The sequence below is a fragment of the Chrysochloris asiatica genome, unplaced genomic scaffold (assembly GCF_000296735.1).
Source record: "Chrysochloris asiatica unplaced genomic scaffold, ChrAsi1.0 scaffold00106, whole genome shotgun sequence".
Lineage (NCBI taxonomy): Eukaryota > Metazoa > Chordata > Mammalia > Afrosoricida > Chrysochloridae > Chrysochloris > Chrysochloris asiatica.
The window spans coordinates 8254138-8265381 of record NW_006408624.1 but is presented as its reverse complement, the minus strand read 5'-3'; positions in this window follow the sequence as shown (position 1 = coordinate 8265381).

The following is an 11244-nucleotide window of genomic DNA, read 5'->3' as shown; positions in this document are numbered from 1 at the left end:
GCTCCCAAAGAATTTGTTGACACCACTGAAAGAGGTGGAAATGGCCCAGAACTTCGTTGATCTTGGACTCGTTTTCCCTGAGAGATTAGAGGGATGGAAGGAGGCGACTGTATATTTGTTTTTGTGGTTGATGACTTGCATCTTTTGTTTATATTCCCAAGCCTTCCTGGTGCCTGCCACCCCCACCCCATTGCTGGGATTGTTGCAGACACTCAATAAAGGTTTTTTAGTTCTTCTGGAAACTTCCAACTTCCTAAGTATCTCTGGACTCTATCTACTTCTCTCTGAATCTGCAGCCATCACCTTAGTCTGAGATCATCTCTTCTCCCCTAGATCACTGCCTTCCCCTCTTAAAGATCTCCTTGTTCCCTCTTGCCTTGCCAAGTCAGTTCTCAACAGCAACCAAGGCAACCTTTAAAGATGCAAACCATATCACATCAACTCGGATTTAAAACCCTTCAGGAGTCCCCTATTTACTAACAATAAAATCCAAGCTCTTCCTCCTCTGGTTCCAGTCTCACTTCCTGCCTCTTATTTTACTAGGAGTTGTGGTGTGGCGCTGTGGGCTAATGTGTTAGACTGCAAAGTCCTTTGAACTGCAAGGTCGACGGTTCGAGCTCACCGGTTGCTCCTTGGGAACCCTCTACAGGGTCGCTATGGGTTGGAATCCACTCGGTGGCACTTAACAACAACCACAACAACTTTGTTTCCTCTACTTCCCCCACCCTGACCTCCCTTCATTTCCTCAGCATTCCAACCTCTTTCCCCACTCCACAACTTTGCATATGCTGTTGCCTTTGACCAGAATGCTCCTCCTTTTCCCTTTGAGTTCTTAGCCTGTCACCTCCTCAAAGCAGCCTTCACTGACCATAGTACTTAGACCCTCCATGTTAATCTCAGAGTCCCCTATTTTCCTTCATGGGGAATTTGTCATTACATATCCATCCACATGTTAACCTGTTGGTTGACTGTCTCTCCCACTAGAGTGTACGCTCCATGAGGGCAGGAACCATGCCTGGTTTGCTCTCCACCCTGTATATCCAGTGCCTGATCCATAGTAGGTATTCAGTAAATATTTGTTGAATAAATGACTCTTCTGGACTCATGCTGCTAAGTGGGATAGGGGATGAACACCCAGCTGGAAGACGTTTGGAGGGAGCAAAGTAAGAGCCAGAGCCAAGGGACTGGGAGTTCTGGCAAATGGTGCAGAGGCTCTGGCCAAAGGAAAATGCTCGTGTGCTCGCTCTGGAGTGCACACTGACAGATGAGAACATGCATCAGTCCCTGCTAGCAGGTATTGTTCTCTTCCCTTGGATTGGCTGTTCCTAATGCATTCCACTTGTAACAAATTCAACAAACACTCACAGAGCTCTGCTGCTTGCCAGACAAGGAATAGCAGAGCCTGAGGTGATGAGGACACTGTGGAACTGAGGGGAAGGTACCATCTGTCTAAGTGACAGTCTGAGTTGAGACTGGAACAAACGGTCTGTGGAGCAAGCTGAGGCGATAGTCACTGCATCAGCCTGTGGTAATCACGGTGGGGGGGGGGGCGCGCGGGAGGTGCTGGGAAGAAGGCTTCCTCAAGAAAGCTGAAGTACATGCGCAAAGCGCTGGAGAACTCATCAAGGGAAACTCTAGAAATTGTGTCTGACTTGAACCCAGGAGTGAGAACCAAGCTAGCCCAGACTTTCTGGGTTCAGCCCCAGTTCTGTCTCTAACTAGGTTGTGGGTTCGGGCAAGTCGCTGAACATCCCTGGACCTCACATTCTCACCTATAAAACAGGGATTATGGGAGTAATGGTTAAGTGTTAATTCACTGGTGACTATGTGCCAGATTCTGTGCTACATACTTTTCTTGGAATGCCCCCATTTTGCAGATAAGGAAACTGACACCTGTCCCCTAAGATTAGGGGAGAATTGAATAGTACACATACAGTCCTCAGTAAAGTGCCTGGCTCATATGAAATGCCCAGTCAATCTTAGCTGTTAATGTTGATGATAGAGTCTGGATCCAAATTGAGCAAGGCTCCGAGTGCCAAGCAAAGACTTAGGACTTCAGCTGGCAGACAACAGAAGCCATGAAGTTTCCCCTGGCTGAATGCCAAGGCCGTAGTCAACTTTAAGGAACTTACGCTTATGGTGATGTGAAAGACTGACTGGGAAGGAGTAGTATTTGGATTCAACCCAACTATTCATTAGGATCACCTAGATGCTTTTTAAAACTATCCATGACCAGGCCCCAGAGATTATGGTTTAATTGGTTTGGGCTGGGGCCCATGTGTCCCATAAGAAGGTGTGAAGAAAAGAACTCAGGATTTCTTTCCTAGTCAAAGTAAATTTCCATTTAGCAGGTGAACTGTTTGTGAGACTGTAAAACATTAAAACTTTCTGAGAAATGAAGCAGAAATTAATTTCAACAAAGACCTCTTTGAGATGCTGGTTCCTCTCTTTGTCCCTAGCCCTTAGTATGTGGTTCTGAATTATAAGGGGCTACAAAAAGTTCATAGAAAAATGGAATTGAAAGGTCATGGAATTTTTCACCAAATTTTTTGAAGCCTTCCTTGTATTATTATGCTGAATACTCTAGGAACTTGCATGTCATTCAGGTGATACTGATGTTCAGAGCTCAAACTATTGGCTTCCTTCTCTCCTGCCTGAGGAAAGACAGGAGGAAGAATCAGATCTTGAGATCAGCTGATCCTGTTAATAGTAGTAAATATTTTCAAGTCATTAACCTACATTAGGATTCCTGGTGTGGCGCTGTAGGATAAGCACTGGACTGTGAACCACAAAGTCAGCAGTTAAAATCCACCAGCCACTCCTCAGAAACTATACAGCAGGGGTGAGGAGCCTTTTTCTGCCAATGGCCATTTGTATATTTATAATACCATGTGCGGACCATACAAAATTATCAACTTTGAAATTAGCCTACTATATTTGGTCAAACATTTAATTAATGCACCCCCAATGTGATGAACCTTAAGGACAGCAGTTTGAAACTACCAGCTGCTCCGTGGGAGAAAGATTAGGCGTTCTGCTCCTGTAAAGATTTACAGCCTCGGAAACCCTGTACAGGGTCACTATGGGTCGGAACCGACTCGATGGCACTTAACAACAACAATGTGATAAACATTTAACTGTGCTCATGAGGAATCTGTACCTGGACCAAGAGGCAATTGTTTGAACAGAACAAGGAAACACTGAATGGTTTAAAATTAAGAAAGGTGTGCGACAAGGTTGTATTCTTTCACGATACTTATTCAACCTGTATGCTGAGCAAATAATCCGAGAAGCTGGGTTATATGAACAAAAACATGGCATCAGGATTGGAGGAAGACTCATTAACAACCTGCGATATGCAGATGATACAACCTTGCTTGCTGAAAGTGAAGAGGAATTAAAATACTTAACTGATGAAGATCAAATACCACAGCCTTTGGTATGGATTGCATCTCATTGTAAAGAAAACAAAAATCCTCAACACTGGACCAATAAACAACATTCTTATCCACAGAGAAAAGATTGAAGTTGTCACGACTTCATTCTTCTTGGATCAGCTATCAACACTCAAGGAAGCAGCAGTCAAGAAATCAAAGGACATATTGCATTAGGCAAATCTGCTGCACAAGACCTTTTTAAAGTGTTAAAGAACAAAGATGTCAGCTTGAGGACTAAGGTACACCTGACCCAAGCCATGGTGTTTTCAGTAACCTCATATGCATGGGAAAGCTGGACAATGAATACGGAAGACCATAGAAGAATTGATGCTTTTGAGTTCTGGTGTTAGAGGAGAATATTGAAAGTGCCGTGAGCTGCCAAAAGAACCAAGAGATACGTTTTGGATGTGCTCCTTGGAGGCCAAGATGGCCAAACTTCATCTCTCATACTTTGGACATATTGTCAGGGGGGACCAGTTGCTGGAGAAGGATATCATGTTTGGCAAGGTGGAAGACCCCCAACGAGATAGATTGGCCAAGTGGCAGCATCAATAGACTCAAGCGTGGCAACAGTAGTGTGTTTGGCCCAGGATCGGGCAGTGTTTTGTTCTGCTGTGCATAGGGTCTCTATAAGTCAGTACTGACTCGATGGCACCTAACAACAACAACAATGTGATGGCTGGAACTGTGGTTGCCTTAACAGGGCCAGACCAAATTATTTTGAGGACTTTATATGGCCTGTGGGCCCTACGTTCCCCACCCCTGCTACACATGGCCGCTGTGAGTCAGAACGGACTCAACAGCAATCAACAATAATACTTTACATTAACTCATAGAATCCTCAAATAGTGCTGTGATTGAAACAAAAAACCAAATCAATTGTCTTCAAATTGATTCTCACTGTGTGTGTCAGAGTAAAACTGTGCTCCAAAGGGCTGACTTTTCAGAAGCAGTCGAAGGCACCCCTTGGTAGACTTGAACCGCCAAACTTTCAACTACCAGTTAAGCACTTAACTATTTGTACAATCCAGAGTGGTGGTGGTGTGCTGTCCAGTCAGTTCCAACTCATAGTGATCCTATACAGTTTTCAAGGCAGTGAATCTTTATGGGTGCACAAAGCCTCAACTTTCTCCTGAAGAGAGACTGGTAGATTTGAAATGCTGATCTTACGGTTAGCAACCCAACACGTAACCACTACGCATCCAGGGTTCCTGCACCACCCAGAATAGATACTATTATTATTCCCATTTTGCAGAAGAGGAAATTGAAACTCAATTGGTTATTGAAATAGCCCCAAATTCACTAAACTAATAATCGATAGTGTCAAATGAAAACCTAGGTCTACCTAATCCAAACTAAACCAATAATAGTACACAACAACTGTCTTAGCTAGCTACTGCTGCTGTAAAAGAAATACCACAAGTGGATGGCTTTACACAGAGAAATTTGTTTGCTCTCAGTTTGGGAGGTTAGAAGTCTGAGCTCAGAGTGCCAGCTCTAAGGGAAAGAAGGCTTTGTCTCTGTTGACTCTGGAGGAAGGCCCTTGTCTCTCCTGAGCTTCCACTCCTAGGCAGTGTTCATGTGGCTTAGCATTTTTCTTCCTCCATCTCTGCTTTTCTGACTTGTTTGTTTTAATCTTTTGTATACGTCAGGAAAGATTAACTCAAACACCCACTGCACCAATCCTGCTTAATTAACACAACAAAGACAGCCCATTTCTAAATGGGATTATAACGACAAGCATAGAGGTTAGAGTTTACGATTGCATATTTTGGAAGGACACAATTCAATCCAACAACTTCCTTCTCTCTGCCATATTGTTCTCCCTTGGACCAGTAAAGCAATAGCTTCAACAACAACAAAGACTTTGTTGTCAGCTAATTGCTTCCCACTAGGAGTAGAGCTGCCCCATGGGGTTTCCAAGGCTGTAAATCTTTATGAAAGCAAACTGCCATATCTTTCTCCCACAGAGCAGCTAGTGGGTTTGAACCACTGAGTTTTCAGTTAGCCAAATACTTAACCACTACATCACCAAAACCATAATTAGTGGATTCAAGAAAATAGACGCTTATTTCTCTCTTATGCAATTGCCTGATGCATTTTCCAAGTCAACAGGAAGCTCTGTTCAGGGAAGACATTCGGAGACCCAGATTTCATTTATCTTGATTCCTTGCTACCCCTAGGGTATTGTTGCATCTGCATATTGGAAGCTGGGTATGTGTGGAAAGGAAGAGAATTTGATAGAAGGATGACCACAGTCTTAAAGCCAAAATGCAGAAATAGCACATAGCTATCCATACACATTCCACTGACAGTAGCTTAAAAATTTGACCACGTCAAATTGCACAGGAGGCTGGGAAATATATTTTAGTCTCGTGCTCTGAAATGAGTATGAATGGAGAGCAGATCATTTCAATCAGCTGCCTCTTACCTCTTAGCCTGGAAGGGTGAGAGAGAGAGGAGTCAGGCTTATCAGAAGCTACTAACTCAGTGTGTGTGTGTGTGTGTGTGTGTGTGTGTGTGTGTGTGTACATGTACATAAGCTTACATGACCTAGAAGTCAGTAGTTTAATTTGAGGATGAAACACCAGGTATAGGGACTCTGCTTGATCCCCCAATGTTAAATTGGATACCCACAAGTGGTAGTAAGTTAGTGTTAGGTTCACCTCCTCTGAGATCTGCCCCAGGAAAGCTAAAGTAGAAGATGAGAAGGGTTTGTTACTCTAGGATGGTCAGTAGGTCCCAAAACTAACTGATGATCAACATCGCCTGGAGAGATTTTGTGCTCCATGGGTTCCCTCACGGGGAGGAGATGCTGATAGAGGTGTTCATCTTCCTGGACAGCCATCTCTGTTTCCTTCTCTTCATAGCTACCTGGACACCACCAGCCCGGAGCTGTGCGGCAGGCTGTATGTAGCCTCATGGGGCTGTGGATTCTGTTGGTGTTAAAAGTGCCATCAAGTCAGTTCCAACCCATAGCAACCCTGCATAGGGTTTCCAAGGAGCAGCTGGTGAGCTTGAATCGCTGACCTCATTGTTCACACTGACATTGCAGTCCAGCGCATTAACCCACAGTGGCCACAGCAGGACAAGGCTGCTGAAATACTGTCAATAAAAACGGGATGGGGATTTGATTTCCAAAAACAGAGACACAGGCTTTCTGGACTCTTTCACATTGGAAGAGTGAAAGGCAACAAAACTGAATCCCAGCCCAGGAATCTCAGAAAGCCATCTGGTCATCTATGCTACCTTGAAACCAAAGGCCATTTTAAGCTTATGCTTGGTTCAGGTCTTTGGACAACATTTGGATCCCACTGCTCTACTGGTCAGTGAAGTTCAATATAGCAACATCCTCTCTGGGACATCCCAAGTGCTACGTTGCTTATTGTTGTTAAGTGCTGTTGAATCTGTTCCAACTCACAGCGACCCTGTATAGGGTTTCTGAGGAGCAACTAGCAGGTTTGAACTGCTGGCTTTGTGATACAAACCACCCTTGTAGTCCAGTGCTTACTATTATGTTGTAGTTAAGTGCCTTTGAGTCCGTTACAACTCATAGCAACCCTGCATAGGGTTTCCAAGGAGTGGCTGGTGAGTTTGAACTGCCGACCTTGTGATTCAAACCAACCTTACTTTATCCCACAGCACCACACCAAGGCTCCAGTATTATGTTAAAGTCTGAAAACTAATGACCATTCATTGCTTACAACTACAGCAACCCTAAAAGAAAACCATAGGCAAGTCTAAAAAATAATAACGCCTTCTATTTGTACATAGCGTAACGTTTCAAAGTGTTTTTACATGTGTAATCTCTTCCAACAATTTGATTAAGAGGGCCAGGACAGGAATTGGTATTGCTGTTAGGTACCCATTGAGTCAGTTTCAACTCATAGCGACCCTATGAACAACAGAATGAAACACTGCCAATCCTGTGTCATCCTCACAATTGCTACATTTGAGCCCATCGCTGCGTCCACTGTGTCGGCCCAACTCTTTAGAGGTCTCCCTCTTTTTCGTTGACCTTTCATTTTACCAAGCATGATGTCCTTCTCCAGGGGCTGGTCCCTCCTGACAACATATCCAAAGTATAAGAGATAAAGTCTCGCCACCCTCACTTCTAAGGAGCATTCTGGATTATACATCTTCCAAGACAAATTTTTTTTTTCTGACAGTCCATGGTACTTTAGGACTCTTGGTATGGCACTGTGGGTTAATGCACCAGACTGCAAAGCTGTTTGAACTGCAAAGCCAGCGGTTCAAGCTCACCAGTCACTCCTCGGAAACTCTATACAGGGTGGCTATGGGTTGGAACCGACTCAACGGCACTTAACAACAACAATGGTACTTTTAATATTCTTCTTCAACACCACAACTCAAATGCATCAATTCTACTATGGTCTTCCTTATTCAATGTCTATCACATACATATAAGGCTTGGGTCAGGCCCACGTTAGTCCTCAAAGAGAAATCTTTACTCTTGAACAATTCAAAGAGGTCTTGTGCAGCAGATTTTCCAAATGCAACACATCATTTGATTTCTTGACTGCTGTTTCCATAAGTGTTGGTTGTGGAGCCAAGCAAAACAAAGAATTGACAACTTGAATCTTTATTCCTTTTATCATGGTAGGTGTGTGCTGTGGAGTTGGTTCCAACTCATAGCAACCCTGGACAGGGTTTCTGAGGCTGTAAATCTTTACGGGAGCAGAACGCCTCATCTTTCTCCCGCGGAGCAGCTGGTTGTTTCGAACTGCTGACCTTGCGTTTTGCAGCCTGATTCATAACCACTATGCTACCAGAGCTCCTTTTATCTTGATGGGGCAGAAATTATCATCCCCATTCTGCATCCCCATGTGAGAAGTAGAAGCTCATTTCCGGGGAGATGATATGCACAAGATCAAAAAACTAGCACATGACAAAGCTTGCTTAAACAATCATGAAAAGTCACAGATCATACACATAGGTACAGAAGAAACATATGACATTATCCAACAATCATGGAGCACTTGCCATGTGCAGACACTGTGCAAAGTGCTTTATATACAGAGTATGAAACTATCTGCACAACTCCATGATTCAGGCTACAGTTTATTCAGAGAGATTAAGTTACTTGTCCAAGGATGTCAGTTTTAAAAACAAACAAACAAACAGTTGCCATTGAGTTGATTCTGACTCACGGTGACCGTATGTGTGTCAGAGTACAACTATGCTTCATTGGGTTTTCCGTCACTGATTTTTCTCTAGGCCTTTCTTCTGAAATGCCCCTGGGTGGACTCAGGCCTGTAGCCTTTCAGTTAGCAGTGAGCATTTTTAACCATTTAGGAGCTCTGGTAGCAGAGTGGTTATGAATTGGGCTGCTAATCTCATGGTCAGCAGTTTGAAACTACCAGCTGTTCCGTGGGAGAAAGATGAGGCTTTCTGCTCTTGTAAAGATTTACAGCCTTGGAAACCCTGTACACGGTTGCTATGAGTTGGAACCAACTCCACGGCACATAACGACAACAACAACATATTAACCATTTGCACCACCCAGGGACTCCTTTTCAAGGTAACACAGCTATTGTTTCAGAGCTCCTAACTGCCAAGTTGTGCAGCTGTTGTTGTTAAGTGCTAGTGAGTCAGTTCTGAACCATAGTGACCCTGTCTAGGGTTTGCGATGAATGGCTGATGAAATTTGAATTGCCAACCTTGCAGTTCAAATTGACCTTGTGGTCCAGTGCATTATCCTGCATCACCACACCAGGAAATTCTGTATGTTTTGTGATTACCTATACCAGACCATCAATTGCTCATATGCAAATTCAGACTGAAGCTGGAGAAAATGAAAACAGATCCACGAGAGCCAAAATATGATCTTGAATATATCCCACCTGAATTTAGAGATCATCTGAAGAACTGATGTGATATATTAAACTCTAAAGACTGAAGACCACGGTGACCGTGTTGGTCACCAATAAGGGGAAGTGAGGGAAAAACAGCAATGAAGTTGTGAGCTAAGTCCAACCACGTTCAATAGACTCCTGTGAACCCGGGAGGAGACCTGGTTGGCCAGCAATATGGCAAGACCTGGGGACTCCTGGGCCCAGAGACAGTGACATAGCCACAGAGAACTAGAGTGGAAAGTGAAGCATCCAGCTGATAAGAAGTGAGGGCATATGCACAAGAACACCCACACTTGCAGATAATACCCACTCGACCTGGCTTCAATGACTGGATGATTAGAACTCAACTAGAAGAAGAAAGAAGAGGGGGGAAAAAGAGTAACCTGATACAATTTGATTAACTTGATATACACCTATGGCTGCAGTAGCTCAAAAGAGGGAACAAATCTTTACAGCAAGGATCATTCCCACCCCCTCCATACACAAAGTAGACAGGGATGGGCAACTTGGACATTGGCTACCCAAAATGGTGGTGCTACAAAGGCAAGAAGTGACTGGCTTACAAGCTTTCAAGAGGGAGCCTAGATCCAGAGAGTGTGGAGAAAGATAGAATCTCCACTGAGTAGTATCCAAACTGTCTGGATGGGGCTGATGAAAGGAGATGGGGTTCAGACTCTTGTGGTACCCTAGTGAATAATTGTTATCAGGACTGACTGCCATGGTTGGGCAAAAGGAGGGGAGTGGTTGACTTTGTAGTCCAGGAGCGGAGGTCCCTGGGACCATCGAGGGAGAAGAGTGGAGTGCGGGACCCTACCCAGAAAAACAGGATGCCAGAGATAGAGGCAGAGACAATAACGTGGAGAGATGGAGCAGCTGAGGACTCTAGACCAGAGGACAAGGCCTGTGTGCTGACGACCTAGGGGCAGGTTTCAGTTGTTTGATAATGCAAGGAGGGAATTGTAATCATGGCAATAAAATGATATATGATATGATGAATGTAAAGCTAATGTTCTCCCATGTAAACTATCACATAATTCACAATAAAAACTCAATTTAAAAAAAATTGGAAAAAAAAGACGAAAGACCAGAAAAGTTGTGGGATGACATCAAGAACATCATACAGGAAGAATGCAAAAAGTCATTAAGTAGACAAGAAAGAAGGAAAAGATTAAAATGGATGTCAGAAGACACTCTGAAGTTTGTTCTCCAGTGTAGAGATGCTAAAGCAAATGGGAGAAATGAGGAGGTACAAGAGCTGAACAGAAAATTTCAAAAGTCAGCTCAAGTAGACAAGGTCAGATATTACAACAAAATGTGCAAAGGCCTGGAGTCAGAAAACCAAAAGGGAAGAACACGCTCAGCATTTCTCAAGCTGGGGGAAACTGAAGAAAAAAAAAACCTTGACTTTCATTATTGAACTATTCTCTGGACAAATTACTGAATGATGCAGAAAGCATGAAAAGAAGATGGAAGGAATACACAGTCACTGTACTGGTACAAAAGGAAATGGTCAATATTCAGCCATTTCAAGAGGTAGCATGTGATCAAAAAAGCCAGAAGGAAGAAGTCTAAGGTGCACTGAAGGAATTGGCACAAAAACAAGGCGCCGGGAATTGATGGAATAGAAATTGAAATCTTTCTACAAAGTGAGGTGGCACCGGAGACACTCAATCATCTATGCCAAGAAATTTGAAAGACAACTCTCTGGCCAGCTGATTGGAAGAGATCCATATTTATGCCCATTCCAAAAAGAGGTGACCCAATAGAATGCGGAAATCATCGGACAATATCTTTGATATCCCATGCAAGTAAAGTTTTATTAAAGGTAATACAGAAATGGCTAAAAGCATACAGTGATAGAGGACTCCAAAAGTTCAAGCCAGATTCAGAAGAGGACATGGCACGAGGAATATCTTGGCTGAAAGCAGAGA